Source organism: Topomyia yanbarensis, chromosome 1, assembly GCF_030247195.1.
Source record: "Topomyia yanbarensis strain Yona2022 chromosome 1, ASM3024719v1, whole genome shotgun sequence".
NCBI classification, from domain to species: Eukaryota; Metazoa; Arthropoda; class Insecta; order Diptera; family Culicidae; genus Topomyia; species Topomyia yanbarensis.
In genome coordinates, this window is record NC_080670.1 from 124,577,201 (window position 1) to 124,592,200 (window position 15,000).

Below are 15,000 nucleotides of genomic sequence, written 5' to 3' on the forward strand. Positions count from 1 at the left end.
TTTTAGTTTTAAGGCACAGAGATGCCAGATTTGCAGACAAGTCTGCAAATTCGCAGACTTTTAATTTAAGCTGCAGATTTTTTCGATGACGCAGATATTTGCAGATTTTCTAGTTTGGTTGCAGATATTTGCAGATTTTTTAGTTTTGTTGCAGATATTTGCAGATTTTTGAATATAAAGGCTTTTGGTTACACTAGCTTTCCTGACATTTTTGTTCTTCCCAGACTTTTAAAATTATTATCGCAGACATTTGAAAAAAGTACCTGGCATCTCTGTTAAGGCATTTGCGTCAAGCCGGCGCTAATCTATTTCGACAATAAGTTAGTGTTGGTTTCTGATGAGGCGAAGCCGAAACGCAACACAGTATGAAATAAGGATTTGTGCCCTCCTGTACAAAGACTGGTTTTTACCAACAAATTTTCACCCTAGCGAGAAATTTTGGTTTTTACCAAATTTTCCTCCTTAGGGTGAAATATAGCATAGTGCTTTCGCATAGGCCTGCTAAGCCAAGACAAGTTTCGGTTTCACTGTGTCTCATCGGCATAAACAGAACTTCTGCTCGAACGGGACATCACGTTTGATCAGTCGTTCGATTGAAACACAAAGTGTGTTTTAGTTTTAAGGGATTTGCGTCAAGCCAGCGCTAATCTATTCCGACAATAAGTTAGTGTTGGTTTCTGATGAGGCGAAGCCGAAACGCAACACAGTATGAAATAAGGATTTGTGCCCTCATGTACAAAGACTGGTTTTTACCAACAAATTTTCACCCTAGCGAGAAATTTTGGTTTTTACCAAATTTTCCTCCTTAGGGTGAAATATAGCATAGTGCTTTCGCATAGGCCTGCTAAGCCAAGACAAGTTTCGGTTTCACTGTGTCTCATCGGCATAAACAGAACTTCTGCTCGAACGGGACATCACGTTTGATCAGTCGTTCGATTGAAACACAAAGTGTGTTTTAGTTTTAAGGGATTTGCGTCAAGCCGGCGCTAATCTATTCCGACAATAAGTTAGTGTTGGTTTCTGATGAGGCGAAGCCGAAATGCAACACAGTATGAGGTAAATTTTGCTTTTGCTGGTACTACATCACTTGCTCGCAGGTTCGAATATATTACATAAAACAAGGAATGTTTTTAAAGAAATTATCAGTTAGAAAACAGAGTTTCCTACAACAACAGCTCAATTGAAGAATCTCTTAAAATGAAACGTAAGTGTTCAGTTTGTGGTATTTTGATGTTGAGTACGCGTATCAGAAAACTCACCAATAACTTGTACGATTGCGCAATGAAAAAAAAATATGAAAATAGATGAGAGCAGCCTCCTTCATTTGTTTTCGTTGCTACAAGAAACTGTATGAACCAAATGACTCCGAGACCGAAGAAGCCGTTGCAGGACCATCGAGAATCGCTGTTCCAGGTATATTATCGAAAATATGACATGATTGTTTTTAAAATTTCAATTCTTTTCTGCAAATTACTAACACGAACTCTTGTTCTTTGACCGCCATTGCAGGACTTTCCGGATTCATTCCATTTTCCTACCAAGGTAAATAATAAAAAAGAAATCATTTGTATGATTTTTTCTGATAATCTATCATATGTACTTTCAGACTCGTTAGAAGCACCCAGTTCTGAATCGATCGTTACCACTTACCACGCACCTTTGTCGGACGATAATGAAATTGTTACACTAGAGATGTGCAAACCAGCATTTTAGTGAGTGGCTCCGAACCGTTCAGTTCATTGAAGTTTCTGAACAGCTCTTCAGCTCATTTTGTTTTAGCAAAGCTATACCATACATCGGTTCCATATTCTTCTCGCTCTTTCTTAACCGATGACCCGATCAGCTCTCATTCCTGCATCGAGTCTTTTCCGTTCGCTCTTTCACGGACCGAAGATCCGAAGACACACAGCTCTTTATGGAACTGTCAAGAGCTGCTTTTAAATATGTCGCTAGGGTCCCGCACACGAGGCGTTAGTAATGTCATTACTGAGCAGTAATGTCACTTTTAATGAACGTGTAATGATGGAATCCCAATACAATTCCAGTAATGACACTACTTAGTAATGGCACTTTTGTTGTTCGTGTAAGGGCCCCTGTTCTTCTCACAACAGTGAACGGCGAAAAGAATGGTAGATAGAACGAAACGATGAAAAAAGAGAGCAAATCTAGATGGGTACGGAGTATAAGTCCCAAGCCCATGGCTTGCTTTGGATGTTTGTATGGGGGGCAAAAAAATTGGAATGGCTCAGCTCATGAGTGGATCGCCCGTATCGTGTAGCAAAGCAAAAAGTCGGCAATGTGAAGAGGAAATGCCATATCTCGTTGTTTTCTTAATAACGTTGACAGTTGCGTACACTGTTTGTTTAAATTTTCATATTTATTTTGGTGAGCTGATGAGCTGTAGTTCTTTTAAAAGGAACTGTAGCTCATCAGCTCACTTTTGTGAATAGATTCTTTGGAACAGCTCAGGAGCGGATCGCCCATCTCTATGTTACACAACTTAAGGAGAAATATAAAGAAACAAGAGACAGCAATGAGCGATACAGGATTTTAACCACACTTCCCAAAAGTTGGACTACATATAGAATTATGCAGGAGTTCAATGTTCCTCAATATATGGCCAACACAGCAAAAGCATTGCGGCAAAATTTACGTACAGAGAAGATTAGGTGTTGCGGCAGAGCGCTTTCTATAGCCGTCCCCTAAACTCAACACAGTCGACCACGCAACAATATGTGAAATACTTTCATCTGTGATATATTGAACCCTACAATACGCATTGAATAAAGTTTTAATTTTGTCAGTCCATCTCAGCCACCGCCGGCGGCGGATGGTATACAGCAGTTCATTGTTTTATTCCTGTTATCACCGTCCGTGCGTGTCGAATAGAAGTAGTAATTTTATCGGGTCCTATCGCCAGACGCATCATAATGGTGCCGTGACCAGGATTTTTGAACCTTCCATCGGAAAGCTGCAACGGTTACAAGAAGATACAAGTGGATATCGAGACGCTTCGGCTATGCCGGTGTGAGCAAATTCGCAGCTGCTTAGCAAAAATCCCCCAGCGGAGCTATGCCAGTGTGGGCCAATTTGCAGCCGCTTAGCAGAATACACTTCGGCATCCGGCTCATAGGACGACTGCACGCCTTGCATCGTTCTGGAGTGTATTCCAAACCCAGCAAGTGTTCCGTCGATATTCTTCGATCGTCTTCTGGATCAACGTTCAGCATCATTCGACATCTTCAAAGTAGCAATGGAGGAATCAGCATCAACGGTATCCTTCATCATATCATCACGTATGACATCCAAACACAACGTAGCTGTATTAAAAACCTTCGGTTTTGGGGGGGACTATGTTGCGGCAGAGCGCTTTCTATAGCCGTCCCCTAAACTCAACACAGTCGACCACGCAACAATATGTGAAATACTTTCATCTGTGATATATTGAACCCTACAATACGCATTGAATAAAGTTTTAATTTTGTCAGTCCATCTCAGCCACCGCCGGCGGCGGATGGTATACAGCAGTTCATTGTTTTATTCCTGTTATCACCGTCCGTGCGTGTCGAATAGAAGTAGTAATTTTATCGGGTCCTATCGCCAGACGCATCATTAGGTTTTAACGACATTCAATTAGCTAGAGATTACTGGGTAGGGAAAGTTATGAAACTTAGTTTTCCGATCTGTTTACTTCACATCCTTGCTCTCACTTGAGTACTATGGCTCTAAGTTTCATAACTTTCTCTACCCAGTAATCTCTAGCTAATTGAATGTCGTTAAAACGTAAAAAAGAAAATGTGACTAACATAGTCGAAATAAAAAAGGAAAAAAGAGAAGATTAGTTTTGTGTAACTTGCAGAAGGCGTATTCTATCTTCAAAAATACTTATCCTGATATTAAAATAGGATTTTCCATGTTCGCTAGTAATCGTCCAAAACACTGCATTTTGGCAGGGACAAGTGGCACGCATACCGTATGCGTATGTATATATCATCAAAACATTAAACTTATTTTCAAAATTTTAGCGACAGAATTAATGAGTATTCTTAGTAACGGTAATATTAAATCATTAAAATTCAAACAATGGCGTCAAGTAGAAAGATGCATTATGGACTTAGTTGAAATGGACACACAAGAATTTATTGATACTTTTCTAGAGAAGTTATTCAATATATTGCCGCATAACTTTATAGCTCAGCAACAAGCAAACTACTTGAAACCCATCAAAAACAATTAGAAACCTACAGAATGCATCATTATCTGTGATTTTTCGGATTATTCTTTCGTTGTGCAGGATGCAGTTTCAGGCTTTCATTGGGTAAACGCTCAATGTACTATTCACCCTTGTGCTATTTATTATAAAGACGAAGAATCGGACGTTTTGAAGTTTACTAGTTTTATTGCAATTGCTGATTTCACTAAACATAATCAGGCTTACAACAGATTTACTTTTTCTCAGATGGATCGCGCTACTTGTCATGGAAAGGGTCCTTGTGATGCTTTGGGAGGAGTATTGAAACGAAACGCTGCGAAAGCGAGTTTGCAAGGTCATCATATAACAGCCCAAGAACTTTATTCATGGGCTATTTCCAAGCCAGATTCAAAAATATACTATCAGCTTTTTTCAGAATCCGAATACAATAAAATGGAAAAAAGTTTAAAATACACGTGTAAAGCAAATTTCGGGAACACAGTCATACCATAGTTTTAAGCCTCAAAATAAAAAACTATATTATTGTCAAACGGTATTCATTTTCGACAGAACAAATATGTGTTAAACTGTAACTAAAGAAATGAAATACCTAGTGAAAAGTAAAACAAATAGAGTTGTAAAAATGTTTTACTTATTTCTCTTCGTGCTTCTTCTGGATTTTTGATCCAAAAATAAATAATGCCGAAATATGACCCTTTTAAAACCACCTGGATTTTTATTGAAGTGGAATGTCTAACCAAAGATGACGCTCGGTAAAAATATTTTGAACGCGAGGGTCTGCAATGTTTGAATTTTTTTCTACGTGGGTAATGGATAGCCCCCAGGTTGAAGCGAATGTTGCACCCAGCTTGTAAGTAAATTATAGATTTCTTTATTTTATTTCATCGTTTCCATGCATATGGGATGTACACATAGATTTTTTGAAGTAGAATACTTCTAACGTTTCAATATAGGGATTCCGTTTTCAAAATTTTCTGCCGAAATTTTACCCGATTTTTTTAACGTTAATATCTGTCGTTGTACTGAATGAAAAAATAAGATTATTGCGCTATCTGATTGAAAATATGTACAATTTTGTATCCAACTACGTAAGATGTACAATTACATAAAATAACGGAAAAATGGATTTTTTAAAAGCAGTAATTATCTGATCCATGATTGGTCGGTACAATTCGACCAAGCAGCGAGCGTTGCTAGGGCTACCCCTTTTTCATTTAAGGAACTGGGACACACACACACACACACACACATATATATATATATATATATATATATATATATATATATATATATATATATATATATATATATATATATATATATATATATATATATATATATATATATATATATATATATATATATATATATATATATATATATATATATATATATATATATATATATATATATATATATATATATATATATATATATATATATATATATATATATATATATATATATATATATATATATATATATATATATTATACAAAGGGAACATAAGAAAAATTCGTTAGTTTGCGTTCTGACGTTGTAAGCGTAGCAGCTGCTGCGTTTCATGTCAGCTCGCATTCTTCGGTGGTGGGTAATTCATTCTATGACTGCCGCCAGGCGCCGATCTTTTGGTGCGAGAGAACCGCGCTCTCTTGCTCTTTAAATTATACGTGGCATCAAGTGCCTGTACAGATTAGACAAGCACTGGTTTTGACATTGAAAATGTCTTACTGCGCTATCTGGGACAGGGTGTCATTCTAAAATCTAAAATCAAACGATGTCACGTTTTTGCGTCACTAATTTGAACGCTAATAACATTGTTATTTATGAAAGGATTTCCGTCTGGTTATCACCAAACAATTCGGAATTAACTGAAATTATGTTTTATTACTATAGTGTTTTTGTATTTCTATAGCACACTATTGAAAAACAAGCAAAAATGAACAGATCTCGAAAACGTGAAAAGTCCCATACATCAGTTAATCTATCCCCGGTAGCGCCGTAAATAGGGAGCAGCTTATGATTCAAACGAACACGAAAAGTTATAAATAAATGTGCCGCGTGCCTGTTTGAATCAGTTGTTGCTCTTTTGCCAGACAAGTAACATCGTGCCTATAGCGTCTCGTACGACAGATTTGAGCACCCAGCACCAAGGTGCGGAAAACTCGCTCACCGCCATGAGCGTACATGAATTTGTTTCCTTATACGGGGGTTTACGTTCTCGTTAAAAAGATACAGACCCACACAACTCGTTCCGCATCACACCGTATGCGATTACGAAGAGAGAGAGAGAATCGGAAATCGCAAAATTTTCTAAAGCACGAGGCAAGAATATCGTCAATAAAAATATTGTCAAGACTTTTTTTCGCTCGAACAGTCAACGAGTGCGGACGCCTTTTCAAGCGCTCCGCAAGTAATTTATTAATTAGTATTTTTGCCTACGTAAACAAACATCGCGCGCGTGCCTCGTAAGTTACAGTGCTATTGAACTTCAAGTAATAGTAAAATAATGCAGTGCGGTGTAAAAACTTGCAACATAAACGACGACCGCTTCCTCTGGAAGTGTGAATTTGCAGCAGATCGTACCATGCTGCCTGTGTAGGTGTGCAGCGTAATCAGGAAAATTTTATCCGGGCATTTATGGTGCCTGTGTGTGCGGACTGCCAGCACATTTTTAGGACAGAGGTCGACACACGCAAAATGATCTATCTACAAGATCAGCTGCTAAAAATGATGAAGTCGCATACGGACACACAACATCGAACCACAGCTGACCTAAAGAGCCACAGTCTTGAATTGTTCGGTAGCATCGAACAATTACTTAACGACGTAAAGCAGTCAATGCAAGTCGTCTATAAAAAGAACGAAAACATATGCAGTAAACTAGGTCAGCATTTTCATTCTTGTGACAATTTGTTGCAAAATTCTATCGACACCATCAGAAAATCGACCAAAACAATATCGGACAATATGAATCATAAAATTGACGAACGGCTATCACACCTCGAGAACGAACTGCTTTCCGCTAAATGTTCTGAGCCGTACCCTCTCGTCAATTCTGACCAATTGGAGGAATTGAAGGAAGAAGTGAAAGCTATTTCCATTGCAATCTCCAACATGACAATACCAGAAAATGGCATGAATCAATCAAAATCCCTGGCTGAAGAATTAGCGGAAAAATCACACGCTACAGTAATCCAACAGAAAATAGATCATACGTCTCCAGGCTGGCGATTTTTGGGCGATAAATGGCAATGGAAGCAGGATTGGACAAAATATGACGCCAAACAACGCATTCGACGACTTCAGGAGAAAGCTGCTGATAAGGCAAGGCGCAAGCGAAAACGTCGTAAGCAGTCAAGTCAACGTGACAACGATCGCGCTAACAATCATCATCATAACGACAGTGGTAAGACGTCAGACAAATTACTACTTGCCACGGCGAAAAAACAATTTTCCGTTCCTCCCACAACCACCGAACATCCGATTGCAGGTCTTGCAATACCAGCAGTAAAAACAAATTTCATAAACTTTAAAAAAGGTGACACCATCAACCCGTACCGTTCAGCTAACGAAAACATTCAACCCAAACAAATGAAAGTGACACCTACCAGCGGCGAAAATAGTTTAAACACATTGGCAACCACATCTCAACATTCGAACACAGACAGCCAATTTGAACTGGGCCCCTTGCACCCTCCAATCGTACGCCTTACGTCACAATCAACGAATGGCGACGGTCGCTTTTTAAAGGCCAGACTTCGCGAACCAAAAATAATGAACATTGTACGCCTATACCTGGCATATATGAAGGACCAACACCCATCTATTTGCGTGGAAGGAATGACGCCGACCAGCATCAAAATGACGCTCGCATCCGAAGGACTACCGACCACTCCTGACCATCTCCTGCGCATTTTCATCGAAGTCTATCAGGAATATGGGCTAAACCCAGACGAAGCAGCAGCAGACCTTGACTCTTATGGAAAATTTTTATCAAGCGAAAGAACCAGGCGCCTTCAACAACTCCGCGAAGATACGCATAAATTTGGAACGTCGAATTTTCGGAAGTAACGACGCCCTCTATAGAGGAAGAATATATAACTGTAAGTAATTTAAATATTCCAAAAACTTCTTCGCATCCACAACAGAATTCGACTGGAATTTTGGTCTATTGCCAAAATTTTAATCGAATGAAAAGCCCAGCCAAAATGAAAGAAATCCAACAAAAACTAATTTCATCTTCTTTTAATATAATTCTTGGATCAGAAAGTAGCTGTGATGAAAGCGTAAGAAGCGAAGAAATTTTTGGAAATCAATTTAATGTATTTCGGCATGACCGTAACTTGTCTCTTTGTAATAAAAAGTCTGGAGGAGGAGTCATTATAGCCATAAACGCAGACTTTCCTTCAGAAGAAATAGAAACCATTAAACATATAGAATTTGAACATATATGGGCAAAAGCAGTAATATCAGGAGAAGTGCACATATTCTCCTCTGTGTACTTTCCACCTGAAAATGCTCACAAAAAATCATTTGAACTATTTTTCAAACTGTAGAATCTATCATGTCAAACATGGAACCTGAAGTAAAACTGCATATTTATGGCGACTTTAATCAACGTAACACCAACTTCATCGTATACATTGAAAACGAATATATCTTACTCCCTGTCGTAGGCGAAAATGAAACACTTCAATACTTCTTTGACAAAATATCTGAATTTGGCCTGCACCAAATCAACCATGTAAAAAATAAACAAAATTCATATTTAGACCTCTTATTCACGAACTGCACTGAAGACTTCTGTGTTAATGCATCTTTAACTCCCTTATGGAAAAATGAAGTATTTCACACAGCAATCGAATATTCAATTTTTAATGTAGAATACATTTAAGGTTTCAATATAGGGGTCCCGTTTCAAAATATCGGCTGCGGCGCCGCGTCAGATTTTGAACGTTAATAACTTTTATCATACTTAACAGAATGATTTGATTTTTAGGCCAATTTGTTGCAAATATGTTCCTCTATGCTGTATTAAAATTTGAAGTATGTATAACATGCACTAATAACAAAAAATTGTGTTTTGAAAAATCTTTCGAAAACGACTCGGAAAAGTGAAAATTTTCAGCCCATCCCGCACAGAGCCGTCAAAATGGTGGACCAACCGAACAATAAAATAATGAAAAGTTTATATATAGGTCCACTACATGTTTGTTCCTATGGTTATTCGCATTGGGTTGCTTGACGAGAGCAGTTGGTGGGGGAAAGACGGCATATTCCTTTGGTTAGGCCATTAGAAGCCGGACGGAAAGGAAAGGCTCATGCACGGCACGAGAACGAGCGAGAAAGCGATAGTAGTGCATATTAGCGCGATTATATAAATATCTGTCGGTCGGTTTTTCTCATCATTTAATCATTATTCCCGTGTAAGCATTCGATAAGTGAACACGTATTGGAAAGTTGGAAAGTTTAGATAAGTATAGCGCGTGTGCAATGGGTGGAAAGAGGAAAAAGAAGAGCCTCTCGCCCAACAAATCCCAAATCAGCCCCTTGCTGAAAAAGGGTAAGCGAAACAGTTCATCAAACTGCCCTGTTGTCGCTGGCGATATGAGCGGTATCCCCATTCAGACCAACATGTACGCATCGTTGGATGGAGCAAACGACCTCGATGATGACCAATCATCCGTCCAAACATCGGCCACCCCGAAAAACAGAACCGCAACTGTACCAATTAACAACAGTAGCGAAGGACCGTCTGCGAATCTGCTTCAGACAAAAGTAAAACTACCACCCCTGGTAGTAAAATCGTACACGCTTGAGAAGCTGAAGAAAACGATGCAAGCAATTAATGTCAAAGCTGGCTACCAGCTAACTGGTATGGGTATCAAGCTTAACAACGGAAAACGGCTACAACAAGGCGAAAACATACCTCACCAAAGCAGGTGCGGAATTCTACACCCACGACCTAGCGGCGGAAAAGCCGTTTAAGGCAGTAATTCGTGGACTGCCCCAAATGGAAACAGAAGAAATCCTGAGCGAGCTGCGGGACGTATACAAACTAAAACCACTGGCGGTTTATGCCATCAACAGACGGAAGAAAACGGTACAGTATCGCGACTGCTTATATTTAGTTCATTTCGTCAAAGGTAGCGTCACACTCGGTGCCCTGCAAGCTATCCGTTCGCTTAAACAAGTCATCATTGTGTGGGAAGCGTACAAAGGACCTAATCGAAGTGTCACACAGTGTATGAGATGCCTTAATTACGGTCATGGAACGCGTAACTGCAACATGAAACCAAGGTGCAACTACTGCTCACGCGAGCATTGGACAGAAAAGTGTGAAATTGAGGGAGCCTGTCTGTACAAATGTGCTAATTGCGCTAAAAATCATAGGTCTACTGACAAAAATTGTCCCAAAAGAGAGGAATACCGAAGAATACGGATGCAAGCAACCATAAGGAACCAACCGAATCAGCAGAAGAGAAAGAAGGAAACCAACATCGATCTCGGATTATTCCCCGAGTTGCCACCACCATCACTGCCAAATCACGAACGAACACATTTGCCATTAAACGCAGCCTCAAGTGCAAATCCACCTGGTCTCAGGTGGTATCAAGCTAATTCCGAACAGAATCAATCGTATCCTGTTCCAAACAACAATGGCTTCCAGCCCAACACGGAAATTCTTTCGGATCCCACGTCAAAGGCTATCGCACACATTACCGCACTCATTGGTGAGATGCAAAAGATGATGATGCAGATGATGCAAATGTTCCTAAGTTTCAACATTCACCACCAAAATCCTTAACTGGAATGCCCGCTCGTTGGCGGCCAAACAGCTGGAAATCATCGAATTTCTACACACCAACCGAATTGACGTCGCAATCCTAACGGAAACACACCTTCAACCATCTATAAACCTCAGCCTACCTGAACACTACATCTGCAGACTGGATCGTGCAGATACTCATCGAGGTGGTGGCGTAGCAATCGCCATACGCAAAGAGATAGAGTATAGGGCTCTTCCCGACTACCGTCTATCAGTCATCGAAGCCGTCGGTATTGAGCTGAAAACACCCGAAGGACCAATTGAAATCATTGCTGCATACTGCCCATCTCAATGTAAAATAACAGATGGCACCTCTACTCGGCTCAAGAATGAAATCCAAAAGCTGACTCGACGGCAAAATAAATTCATACTTGCCGGCGACCTAAATGCCCGTCACTCGTTATGGGGAAACATCAGAAACAACCGAAACGGTATAGTACTAGCTGAAGATCTTCAGGCTGGACACTATGTCGTCCTCAACCCCGATTCTCCAACCTACTACTCGCCGGCCGGTGTCGGCTCAACACTCGACATTGCTATCACTAACATCGCAGAGAATTGCTCAAAACTGACGGTAATCACTGACTTGTCGTCCGACCACCTTCCGGTGGTCTTCGAAGTAAATCAAGAAACCAATCAACGCCAACAGTATCGTAGACGTAACTACCATCGAGCGAACTGGCCTCAGCTGCATCATTTCATCGAAGAGCGGATAAACGAAAACCCAACACTGACGACGACGAATGATATCGACACAGTACTTCAAGAGCTCACTGATACCATTGGTGAGGCGGAGTCCCGGTACATACCAACAACCGCAGTAACATGTAAGTTTACAAATTTAGATATGCAAACCAAACGTATTATCGCATTACGTAACTGCATTAGAAGACAGTTTCAAAGAACCAAAAATCCGTCTAGGAAAGCTCTTTACAAAAACCTTAACAAGATTATCGCAATTAGGGTACAAAAGTTAAAAAATAAGCAGTTCAGCAAAGATATTAAAAATTTACCAAATTACTCCAAGCCCTTCTGGCGACTTGCTAAAGTTTTAAAAACAAAGCCAAAACCTGTGCCCCCACTCAGGGATGGAAATGAAATTTACATAACGGCTAACGAAAAAGCTAATGTAATATCTAAACAATTTCTGGCGTCACATAACTTGGGTCGGGACATTGTTAGTCCAATGGAAGCTTCGGTAGCAACCAGCGTCAACCATCTCTCCACTCTCCCAAATGAGCTACCCAATGATTGCAGAATCTCACGTAATGAGTTACAAGACCACATCAAGCACACTCGCAACATGAAGGCTCCCGGGTTCGATGGTATTTTCAATATTGTCCTGAAGAACCTCGGTCCCAAAGCTTACACCCTTCTGGCCAACGTCTTCAATCGTTGTCTGGAGATTGGCTATTTTCCGTCCATCTGGAAACAGTCGAAAGTTGTACCCGTTTTAAAACCGGGAAAAGACCCAACCAACCCGGCTAGCTATAGACCAATAAGCCTACTCTCGTCACTTAGCAAATTATTTGAGAGGGTAATCTATGAAAGACTCCTCAAACATACCGAGGAGAACAACATCCTGCTGGACGAGCAGTTCGGTTTCAGACGGGGCCACTCGACGGTCCATCAGCTCCAAAGAGTTACCAATCAAATCAAACGATCCAAGGACATGTCCAAAACTACAGTGATGGCTCTCATCGACATAGAAAAAGCGTTTGATAGTGTTTGGCATGACGGTTTGACACACAAAATAATGCAACAAAACTTCCCGGTCTATCTAGTGAAGATAATCACCAACTACCTTGACGGTAGGACATCTCAGGTTAGCATTCCTGGAGCACTTTCGAGTCTCTACTTGATTCTCGCCGGGGTGCCGCAGGGTAGCATATTGGGCCCGATCCTCTACAACCTGTACACCTCCGATATTCCACCACTACCGTTCGAAGGTACCCTATCACTGTTCGCAGACGACTCTGCTATCTCCTATAGCGGGCGGGTGATCCGTTCACTCGTCAAAAAGCTTCAAGCTGGTCTCAATGCGTACGTAACCTACCTTAGTACGTGGAAAATACGTGTTAACGCTAGCAAAACGCAAGTCATCGTCTTCCCACATCGTTATTCTGACCGTCTTAGACCAAAAACGAAGATCAGAATAATGAACAATGAAGTGGAATGGACCAATGATGCTCGATATCTTGGACTAATAATGGACAGCAAGCTCTTATTCCGGCAGCACGTAGATGACCGCATCCTCAAAAGCACATTAATGCTGAAAAAACTCTACCCGATCATCAACCGCCGATCCAAGATCTCCACTACTAATAAACTTGCCATCTACAAACAGGTAGTGTTACCCATGCTAGAATACGGCTCGCCTATATGGAAGGGCTGTGCACAAATTCACCTCAAGAAGCTGCAGGTGATCCAAAATAAGTTCCTTAGGATGATTTTAAACCTTCCAATGAGAACAAGGATAACCGAGGTCCACAGACTAGCACATCTCGACCCAATAACAAACAGGCTCGACAATTACGCCACACGACATCAAGCCAGGGCCTTAGCCTCAGAATGGCAAACCATAAGAAGCATATATCTTTAGCCCCTGTACATATTGTAAATAGTGTAAATATCTTTTTAGTTTTTTTTTTATTTCGGATAGTTGATAAGTTAGGATAATAATAATAGTAATTAAAAACGAAACAAAATAATGTTTAAACCGTTTGAAAAATCGTAAGATACACCAATACAAACATGTTAGAAATAACAAAACGCAGAAAGAACCGAAGAATGAAAAGCCAAAGGCGGTATCACTTAAAATGTAAAATTAATTGTTAACCAAAAAATAAGTAAATAAATTCACATTGATTGATTGATTTTCTCATCATTCGTATTCGTTCAAGCACTAGCAAGCAGCCAGTCCACCGAAGGAAAGCAGTTGGCAATGACGACGGCGGAAAAAGTGCCCCAGCTACTGGTGACTCATCGCAACCCGATCAGGAACTGTCGACCTGCAAGAATTTCGCCCCAACAAAAGGGCAACAGAGTAGGCTATCGTTCCAGCGTCTGGGTCGTGAGATTGTGCAGGACTGCAAAATCGAGCCACGCTTACAAAGCTCAGTCGTAATGATGCCCCGAGAAGCCAACGATGCCTACTTGGTCGGTTTGTTCGAGGATGCAAAATAGTGCTTTGTGGCTCACCGTGTCCGCGGGGAGTGCGTCTGAATTATGCTCCCGCAATAAAACAATAAACGGTTCTTTACAGGACCAATTAATTGTGTTGTAATAAGAGTTAAACTGAAATTTACATTTTATGGTGTATAACAAATAATTTTCAGAAAACTATATAAAAAATACGATGTGTGGAAAGAAAGAAAGAGAATTTAAATTATCCTCTCTTGCTCGTTTTCGTGCACTGCTTTTCCTTTCTGCTGCTACTACCATCATAACTAAAACGAATGTGCGTGTTCCCCCACCATCTCTTGGCCAGTGTTGCCACAATTGCATGTCGCTATTACAATTTGAATTATTTTATTGATCATCTAGTATTGATAAAATATAGAACGTGCAAAGTACACTAGTCGCATGCTTTTATTCGAACTTTTTGGCAGCCTCCGTTGATTAACTGCATAAATCGATTTGTTTGTGCAGCTCCTTGCTAGTAGCAAAATAAATAGACTTTATCAGCGCTAACAAATAACACGAAAGAATTTAAATTTGTGAAAATCTTTTCCTTCTTTTCAAATCTGCAACATTCTTTGAAAATATTGTTTGAATGTTGTTATTGAAAAACTGAACATGCAAGTTTGCTAGCACTGGCCACTAGATTGAAGGCGATGGAAAGACAGAATATTCGTTTTGGTTATGCTAGTATTGGTAGCCGAACGGAAAGGAAAGGCACAGGAATGGCACGAAAACGAGCGAGAGCGATAGTAGCGCTTTCTCGTGTGTTCAT

The 15,000-nt window shown here is 40.2% G+C and overlaps 1 long non-coding RNA gene across 2 annotated transcripts; it reads left to right on the top strand.

Annotated features, from left to right (window-relative positions):
- The first annotated feature begins 317 nt into the window (after window positions 1-317).
- LOC131685170 (uncharacterized) lies at window positions 318-3,682 on the top strand. Of its 2 annotated transcripts, XR_009304750.1 has the most exons (4): window positions 318-1,413; window positions 1,510-1,542; window positions 1,607-1,712; window positions 2,451-3,682. It is a non-coding gene; the product is annotated as an uncharacterized LOC131685170 (long non-coding RNA). The 2 variants fall into 2 exon arrangements; XR_009304745.1 differs by having other exon boundaries at window positions 318-1,542.
- The last annotated feature ends 11,318 nt before the right edge of the window (window positions 3,683-15,000 follow it).